The following is a 10,278-nucleotide window of genomic DNA, read 5'->3' on the forward strand; positions in this document are numbered from 1 at the left end:
CAAACAGCAAGCTGTCAGATAAACAAAGCTGAGAAACAGACTTGATATCACAGCAATGCTCCGTCCTTAGATAATTAACGTCTATGAATAAGGGTGTCTGAATATAAAGCACAATGCTATGCAGTACTAAATGAAATAAAGTCGTGGATCACACTGCTTATGGATGGGTTTAAAAGCTTATTAAGCATACCACCTGTTCGTCTGATGATTTCATTGTATAAAAATAGGGTTTATTATTCCTTGCACTCGCCAATCTTGACACTGTCTTAGCTTTTAATATCTAATAAAATATGTAATGCTCTCGGGTGTAGTTAGTATTTCTTAACAGGAACACTAAGTTTCTGCAAATTAAATGTATTCCACATCACATTCAACCTAGTCATTGACTAGTATTAAGTTTACTCTTTATTTGCAGATTTAGAAATAATCGGGGATTATGCGATTGAAGCATTATATACTTTGTTAGGAGTGTGAGTTATTATTTAAAATGTTAAAATGTATTTTGTTTGGGCGTCATGACCCCCCATTATTTGCTAGAATCCGCACCTGTTCCTTCGCCTATAAAATTGGTAACATTTGACTGTAAAAATACAAATAAAATCTTTCAGACTAAGTTGTGTTTTATTTCAAATCGATTTTCTGGACTACTTAGCAGGTTGATCAATTTTAATAGGCTGGTAAAATATGAGTGGGTGTTGAGAAGCGCAAATCTTTCGTTGGCCGGCATTATATATGGGCAACAGTACTTACTTTCAGATTTCTCGTCTTGATTATAGCCGATTATCCCTTGTTTGGTCGAGCTGTCAAACATAGACATGCCAGTCGAAGGGCTGCCGGCAGGCGCCAGTGAAAATTCATTATAAATTAAAAAAATATATTTTTTTTATATAATACACTTTTCTATTGTGTTGATCGTTAAATTAATGAAATAAAAACAAGACATTTATTTCACAAAGTCTTTATTAAATCATAAATAATAAAAGAAATTGAGCAAAACCATAAAGCGAAAAAATTCTACGAAAATGACATTCTTATTATGGCTCTTGTACACTGGAGCATTTTTACACTGGGACATATATTTCGGATTAAATTATAAATAAATAAAACAGTCCTGACACAATGTGTTGTATCAGGAACTACGAGGAACTCTGGCACAAAACCTAAACCCAAATATAGTTATAGCCCACAAACTTTTCAGCAGGATACTTATCCTCGATTTCTTTTCAAAGTTGACAACCACGGCTGTCAAATAGGAACTTATTTTCAGTATTAAAATATAATTCAAACCATAAAAGAAACTAATCCGCGCCAGAATTTAAATTAAATTTGTAATATAACATGCGTCTGATTTTTTAAGCCCCAGATAATTTTGATCCAAATAATAACTGACACTTTTCCTACAAGAAACTGTTAAAATCACAAAGTTAGTCCGCGGCGATAAAAATTATCCGTCGAATAAAAAATCAGACATTCAAAAACACACTAGATAAAACTTAAAACATACAATGACACACGTATTCTATAAAATATCCATATAAATATATCGCCTACGTATGGTAACTCGTGATAAAACTACTTTAGTGCCATCACAAAACTTACTGGCTATCAAAAATCTTTGGTTAACATGTGACGTAATCTGTATGGGCTCGCCATACATAAAAATGATTGCCGCGTTAGCAAGTTGGCGTGGCGCATCGATTTTATCTAAAATCAATTTTTACATTCAGTGCGTCTAGAGACCCGAGCGACGGCTAACGCGTACTCATTATCATTTATCACATAAGTTTAGCAAATAGCAAAAGGTGTCTATTATCAAAAACAATCTATCATTGCTATCAATAAGAGATGTCCCGTACATAATCATTGCGTGCGGGTATTCGCTTCATTAAAACGATTCCAAGATTATCATAACGTATTCTGAACTTGAGAACATTATCGATTTTAGGGGTTTTTATCGATTACACTCTTAAAAGATTAATAGGTATTTCCTGACTGTGATGAGTTTAATATTATTTTATTTTAAAGAGGTCCAACTTCAAGGTGGCTATTTTTATACCAAAGCCTGATTTCGCTCCGATTACATATCGATTAGAAAAATTATAATAAATCGATTTCGCACTCAAGTTCTATTCGTGAAGACTAGTTTTTAAAATTGCGCTAGACATCAATTTGTGATAAAAGCAGAAAACAGCTTTTCGAAAAACATCCTCGAATCGATAATATCTGAATGCTCCCTAAACATATTATTAACAGTGGAGGTATCCACATAATATTATTTATATGAGATCCAATTTACTTTTATGTCATTAATTCTTTTATTCGATGAATTTGGAGATAAATTTAACACAGTATTTAAATAGTAAATTTTTAGGTAATGTATCACCATTCGAATAGATAGGGTCTAGGCTCACTGTACAAAATGAAGGAATTTTCTAAATTTCCCAATTTTTAGGGATATCTGTCATAATACCTAAAAAGCAGTACGAGACATTTGACTGAAAATATTCGAATCGAATGAAACTAAATTTAAATAATTATTAAATCCACCACAAATGTTTGACTGCCAAAAGCTTTGTTTTTCATAGTTTTTTAACTATAAAGGGAAAAAATCGATTCATTGCCTAAAAAATCCACTATCTACCTTAAACTAATTTGGTATATTCAGCATGTTTTTACACAATTCGCGAACTCTTACAATAAATTAAATAAGTCTAAAAGCACGTGTTCTATGTAAATGCACTGACCCTGATGACATGATATAGTATTTTATAAATAATAATATATTATGCTCTTTTAACAATAATGGTCGACCGCAAATTATTATTATTATTATATTAAATTGTGACCTTGATTTGAAATTATCAACACCACCTAGAAAACATTTAAGAAAGCGTTCGGTATTTTACTGATACTTTAACAACCACCGCGGTCGATATGGTCATCTCTCTCAAACAAACTTCTGACAAAATGGCTATATACAAATTATCTCTACTCTATATAAATAGTATGAGAAAAATATATAAAAATGAATTTTATTTCGTGATTCAATGAAAAATGTTGATTTATGATCAACAACTGGCGATACCTTTATAAATATCAAAGATTTTGTCTTAAATCAGTAGACAATAAAAATCTTCTCTAAGAAACTTTTGTTTACAATTTACGATCGACTTACAAATGGCAAGATTAATAACTCACACACTAAAACGCTTAAATGCGCATAATTATAGCATCTTCAGGCAAACCATAACTTCACATTTCGACTTTTTATTAACATAGTAAAATATCGACATATTTTGTTATCACTATTCGATAACTGTAAATTAAGGTATTTTTTATCGATATAAAAAACTGACGTAGTTAACTGTTAGGTATTTTCACAATACTGTAATCTGTTCGCATTTAAAACACATGTAACAATGGTAAGTTCTAGTACAAAATTATTTATGTTATAATGTATGGTACGACATCAAGTTATGGCCGTCTGTATTTACACAAATAGCATCGACAATTGATTATAATCGATAAAAACAATTATCGATACTTGAATCGACAATCGATATACAATTATTGATAATTAAAATCAATATAATAGCTACATATTACGCAGTATATATTATATTTCTCACTTCATTATTATGCTACGTTCTATACTATGACGATTTACAAATATACAAGAATGTTTTCGTTCACATATTTATACAAAATTTCACTGTAATTTTACTGGTCTTTTGAATTTCAGTATTACCAAATTCGATCAAAAACTATTATCAATATTTTTTCTGATACGTATGAGATTTTTTTTAAGTAGGAGACCAATATACTTATTTGAGATTCCGATTATGCTTATTCCTACTTAAATCGATAAAACTTAGAATTGAATCTACAACATCCATACAATAACATTGTTCAAAAGCAAAATTGTGCTAACTTCACAGCTTAGTTTATTGACCGAATTTGGCTATAAATTATAAAATCAAGTCTCAATCACATTTGGAATGTTATTTGCAATACTTTTTGTTACAATGTTTTTAATCCACACTCGACCTGCTGAGAAAACTTAGTGTTGTTTTAAATATTTAATAAAATGCTATTGCATGATATTCTGCAATAATTTATGGAGTATAAGAAACATATTTTTTACAGAAAAAAAAATATTTCGGCTTAACCTTGGCTAAACCAACATATCCTGATCTTTATATGAAATGTTTGAACTTATTTTTAACTCGAATAATAACTACCAAATTCTCTCAGCATTAATCAAGTGCATATTTACTGATGTTCCAACTCTCTGGTGCTATTGCGAGTATTTTGGGCAGGTCGCCGCTCCCATACCGTATGCCGTAAGGTCGAAGATGGTATATCAAGTAGTCCAGCACGTACATCTGTTCGGGGTTCACGTAGTGGAAAGACACCGCGTGGTCTGAACAGCAGTCGAGACCCTGAGAATTATGATTTTTTTGTAGACGGCTTAAAGATTGCGTAAATGCTGTTATTGTAGCAGAAAACTCAGACAAGGGATTTTTAGTCTTAGGCGTAAGAATACGGATAACTGTGGATAGAGCTAGTTACGGCACATTTCAATAAACGATTCTGATCTTAATCGTCGATCCGATACCGAAAAACTTCAATACTGATTGGCCCATTTGTCCACGCGATAGATTGGTAAAAGCGAATGGAATAATTTATTGAAAACGGTAGTAAATCGTTAGAAAGAATTTTATCAACAAGTTATCAATGGAATAATAGCATTTTTTTATTTAATAATAATTATACGCTACAAACATTTTAAAGGTATGGATTGGCTTAAATCTTTACTTATTTAAGTATCCAGACTAAATAGAACACCCTGTATCTACCAATATTTTACAACGTCTTTATCTAACACCCTGTATAATTTTAGACGTTTTAAAATCCTTACCTCGTCACTAGGATAGTAGATGTAGCTCCAATACCAGAATCCCTTGTCCTTGTTCGGGAACAGATGATCCTGCGGTACGAACGGGAAGAAACGGCCGCGGTGCATCGAGTCGCGCGAATCCATCGCCTTCACACCGATGTTGGCTAGACATTTGCCTGGAAAATATATTTAATGGGTGTCTTTTAATAACATAATATTAATATATTAAAAAGTTTTTATAATAAAACATAGGTTAATGTAGGAGAAGGGCTAAGCTTTAATATTAATTATTAAAAAAAAATACATTCGACTAATCTTGAAAAAAAGGAACATAAATGCATAATATTAATTTTAAAACTAGCTATTAAGGGCGTATTTCACCACTTACAAGTAAATGCTACCCGTGATTTAACGTATATGCAGAATGTTAAAATTTCAACCAGGGCAAAGCAAAATCCTGATAATTTAACACGACTATATACACAAATATACTCATTTAATACTCAGCTGTCCGTGTCTATCGCCCTAGCGAGGCCCATAAATCAGTTATTTAAATTCATTCGCTAATCTCTAGTTGTTGGCATGTGTGTAGTTACCCATCTCCGCGTCCTCGGCGCCGTGGTCGCTGGCCTTGCAGAGCGTGGGCGCGGGCAGCGCCGCCGTCACGAACCGCTCCAGCGCCGCGCGGCTCAGCACGTACCCCGCGCCGCCGCTCATGTAGCCCTGCGCCGCGCGACACACATACACACCACGCACAACATCGCCTGCCTCGACTGTGATTGGTCGAGAGACCGACACGTGACTCACGCGTGGGTCTCTCGACCAATCATAGTCAAACGGCTTGGTCTTACATGTAGTATATTTGTATACACATCCTAAGCGGATACAGAAGGAAATAACTTGCTATACTTGGTCTAGGTTTGTCAATTAAAACTTTAAATCTTAGACGTATATAAAACCTCGGTGCTAAGGAAGAGTAATTGTATTACAGTACGACTGCTATGCTAACGTCTCGGATTTGATTCCCAGATAGGGCAAAGTGATATTAGACGTCCCTAGTCAGTATCAACCAGGAGTCTGCAATTTGTGCCTGATATGGCAACAAACTAACCCCTATCACAAAACAGGACGGAATACAGACGGTGAAAAATGGGTGCACAAGTTGTTCTTCAACCGACCCCTTCGAAGATTAAAGTCGTGAGTGTGTATGTACATAAAAAAATCTTACAATAATTTTTATTCTTGTCTACTATGAAACAAAAACTGCACCTTATGTTCAAGAGTTCTAGAATCAAAATCGACAGTCAATGAATATGTCATCTCACCTGCTGAGTGAAAGGTTTGAACCTGCACCCAAAGTATATGGGGTCGTCGCTGTTGTAGTCAGCCAACATGTACCGCAAGTTCTCCACCACCACGTACCTGCCGGCCAAGTTAACAAATACAATAATGTATGGACAGTGTTAGAGATCGGTAAATTTCGTAATAAATGAAACTCGACTTTTTTGACGTTTGAATAAAGCTGATGTTGCAAAATACACAGGTTGTTCAGTTTTAGTCAAAAAACATTTTCGATCTACAGGATGTTTAAAAAAGGTATCATTTTAAATCACATATAAGTAGTGTATTTTCCAGCTCACTAATAAAAATAAAAATCTTTTTCACAATTACAAATATTTTTACAATGGTGTTCAAGATTTAAATTTATTCATAAAATTATCTGTTAAAATTATAATCGAAACTTCTATCTATTCATAATACTCAGTCAAATTATTTGTTTAATGCAAGAGCACTTTCTGATTTTTTTAGATTTTTGTAAGTTAAACAATCATCAATATTATTATTATTTAATTATAAGTATTCATGTATTTTGTATTTTGCTATATTTTAAAATAAACTAAGAAATAATCTTGAAGAGACCCAGGAAAGTAAACAAACAATGACGCACATCGACGCCATCTTTAATCGATACAATAAATAAAATCGATACTATCATTCGTAACAATCGACATTCCTTCACGAGTTATTTTGCAAAACAAATACGTTATGAAAACACATTGCCTATAATACCAACTATAACATAAAATATGAAACGTCATTCATATGGAAATAGAAGTATTCAAAGCCGAGGAAATTGTCGACAACCTTCATGCTATATAAAAGGTTGACAGAGAAGTAATTCAAGATGTTCCGGTGATTCATTTGGTTTCTTGTAGAATGCGAAACTATTATCTTATTATATTGCATAAATAATATGTTGCTACCTCTTTTCATATATAGAAATTTATCAGCGTAGATACTATCACAATATTTCATTGGCTCAAGGTCCTATGTAATTTTTACTTATGGAAATTTGAGATTCAAAATTTTCATGTTGGTAAAAATTAAAACAGATTAAATCAAGCGGCGATTGCCTAGTTGGGTGTGGAACGGACTGCCGAGACGAATGTCCGCAGGTTCAAATCCCAAGGGCACACACCTCTGACTTTTCTAAAAAAAAAATCATGTGTGTATTCTTTGTGAATTTATCGTTCGCTTTAACGGTGAAGAAAAACATCGTGAGGAAACCTACACATCTGAGAAGTTCTCTATAGGAATTTCGAGGGTGTGTGAAATCTACTAACCCGCACTAGGCCAGTGGTGAACTAAGGCCTAATCCCTCTCAGTAGTAGAGGAGGCCCGTGCTCAGCAGTGGGCAAGTATAATACAGGGCTGATATTATTTTAAATCATATTTCCCCTTTTTGTCTTTCGGGACTTACTGATAAAGGTATAGAATTATGTGATTATAATTCAAATTGTGCATGAAATATAACTAATTACTACTAATATCACTCCTGTATTATATACAGTCCCACTACTGATTCTTTGGTACTGCAGGCCCTTAAAACTACATATAAAAAGCTTTTGTCTTTTACGGTGATCACATTGCACCTGGGATCCTTATATCCTATGACAGTGTAAACTCGTATTGCAGTCCTGTCACGGCATCTTAGTGAAATTAGCGTGGTATGCTATTCCGTATGCCAATTCCAATTGTGATAAACACGATTACATGCTTGTTATGAACTGTCAAAATAACGTGTGCTAGGGCTCTGAGAGTAGCTGAAGTGAGTCCAGATATCGTCAACTGACGAGAAATTATCCCAGTTGAGAGAATTTTGCCGGCCTGTTTAAAATGTTGTAGTACTTACGTGTCGTCATCCGCTTTGAGGAACCAGTCCGCCTCTCGTCGGTGGTGCTCGTAGACGTATCGAAACGCCGCCTTCGTCTTGGCCCACAGGTAATCCCGTCCCTCGCTCACAGGCAGTTTCACTGACGGGAGGCTGCTGTCTGAAAATATTTATTGTTAATATATAACCACTGTCTGTCTATCGGCAGCGTATCCAATAACGGACCCTGCTCGCCCCACCTCACTCTTTAGTAATCACTAAAACAAACAAATATTGAAACATAAACAAACATTAGTGAAACACAAAAAAAAAAAAAACACTGTCTATCTCACTCGAAAAACTATTTATCTGTTAAATTTATATTTCTGTGTAACCCTAATTGTGATACACATGGGGGGGACGAATTACGTATCAAATAGCGGAACCTCTGCCTATGTGAGACACAAATTTTACACCCATTTCGTTAATTAAATATACCAACTTGAATTATTTGAGGTAAAAAAAGAAGCAATGTCTATCCCAAGCCCCCTCTTCCCCAGAGCCAATTCTTGTGCGCTCAGTCTCCACACTGAATCCATGCTCACACGGGGGACATTGGTCGCGGCTCTAGGCAAGCAGTTAAGTGTGTATACCTCATGGTTGCCAATTCACATTGTGGCTCGCAAATATTTCCTGCCTTTTCCCATCCTAGGAAGGTTCCTTATCATTACCCCACACTTCCTTCATAGCTTCACTTGATTTTTCTTATATTGCTTTGAATGACGAGGTGAGTTACCGTTCGCCTGGTAGTAATATCCTGAGACATGAGATGTTAAGTCTTATGTCCAGTAGTTCCACTGGCTACAATGTCCTTCAAACTAGAACACAATAGTGACTACACACTTCTTGCTTGACGGTAGAAATAGACATTGCGTGGTAGCTATCCAGGCGGACTCACATACGAGAGACCTACCACCAGTTATACTTGAAATGCATAATATAATTAGTATGAAATGATCTATAATACCTTCAACACTGCTCATGAACAGCAGCTTATTGCATCTCTTGCCCCGTGGCCTTGACGTGCTTAGCCTTTTTCTCGTGGTTGTTGGGCTGCGTCATCACCCAGCAGAGAACCCGCACCCGCCTCGATAGCTCGTCCGCAACCGACCGATCCTCGTCTTTGTGCGCTGGCTCGTCGCTTCCATGTTCCACCACGCTCACGATAGGGTGTTTGTCTAGGTCCCGGACTGATTCCCTGGAAATTGCTGATGAGTTTAGGGAGACTAAAGTGAGTCCTAAGATTAGGTAATGCAGTTCGTTCAAAGACGGCGTTTTGAGTGTGGATAATATTGCTGTCTAAAATATTGTTACGTTCTATAGATCTTTATTAAATAGGCTATCAACGATGCGACCGTCGCTTGAACTGTCCGGTCCCGTCGAATTATAACACAAATTTGGACATTGCAATACACGAATAAAATTGTCGCATTATAAACTACTGAGACGGTCCGTAGGACCGTCGTTGTGTGTGACAGGTCGTATTGAAATACTCATACAACTTTAATAAATCATCGGCATTTCTATCCACAATTGTGGCTGTATTATGATAGTATAGATTTAAAATTGCATATTAATCTCCTATCCTAATGAAAATTCTTATGCCAATTACAAAAAAAATATAAACTAATATTTGTAAAAATTTACGAACGTAGTTAAGAGATGTAGAGGCTCTGTTATCTTCCTTTTCCCATATTTTAACCATTCTTGTAAAGGTAAGGGCAATAAAGAATAATCTTTAACAGCCGTTTTCGTTAAATGATCCCAATCTCAATCTATTTTATCACACAAACCAATTGAGGTACATACTATGTAGACACAACTATTTTTAACATTAATAAAAATCGATTGATTCCTTCGTAAACAAATTTCGGCCACGGCAGCCAATCTCAACGGAAATCAGCCAAGTACGCAGGACATATTATAGTGCACAAGTGTCTGCGCAATACTCAATTGCACTCTCTGTTCCTTCACTCTCATAGTCCAGTGAGATGGCAATCCGTCATGACCGGAGAGAGATCAGGCGCAATACCAACGGCTTTACGTGCTTTCCAAGGCACGGGGTTATCACACCAACAATATCGTAACTCCGAGCTGCGACGGACTAATTTGTTTAAGATGGAAAAACCTAGTCCCTATTTTTACCCGACCCGGGGTTTGAACCCAA

At 35.4% G+C, this 10,278-nt stretch overlaps 1 pseudogene; it reads right to left on the bottom strand.

Annotated features, from left to right (window-relative positions):
- Positions 1 to 3,700: 3,700 nt before the first annotated feature.
- LOC119192122 lies at positions 3,701 to 9,816 on the bottom strand (annotated as a pseudogene).
- Between the last annotated feature and the right edge of the window lie 462 nt (positions 9,817 to 10,278).

The sequence above is a fragment of the Manduca sexta genome, unplaced genomic scaffold (genome assembly GCF_014839805.1).
Source record: "Manduca sexta isolate Smith_Timp_Sample1 unplaced genomic scaffold, JHU_Msex_v1.0 HiC_scaffold_2382, whole genome shotgun sequence".
Classification (NCBI taxonomy): Eukaryota; Metazoa; Arthropoda; class Insecta; order Lepidoptera; family Sphingidae; genus Manduca; species Manduca sexta.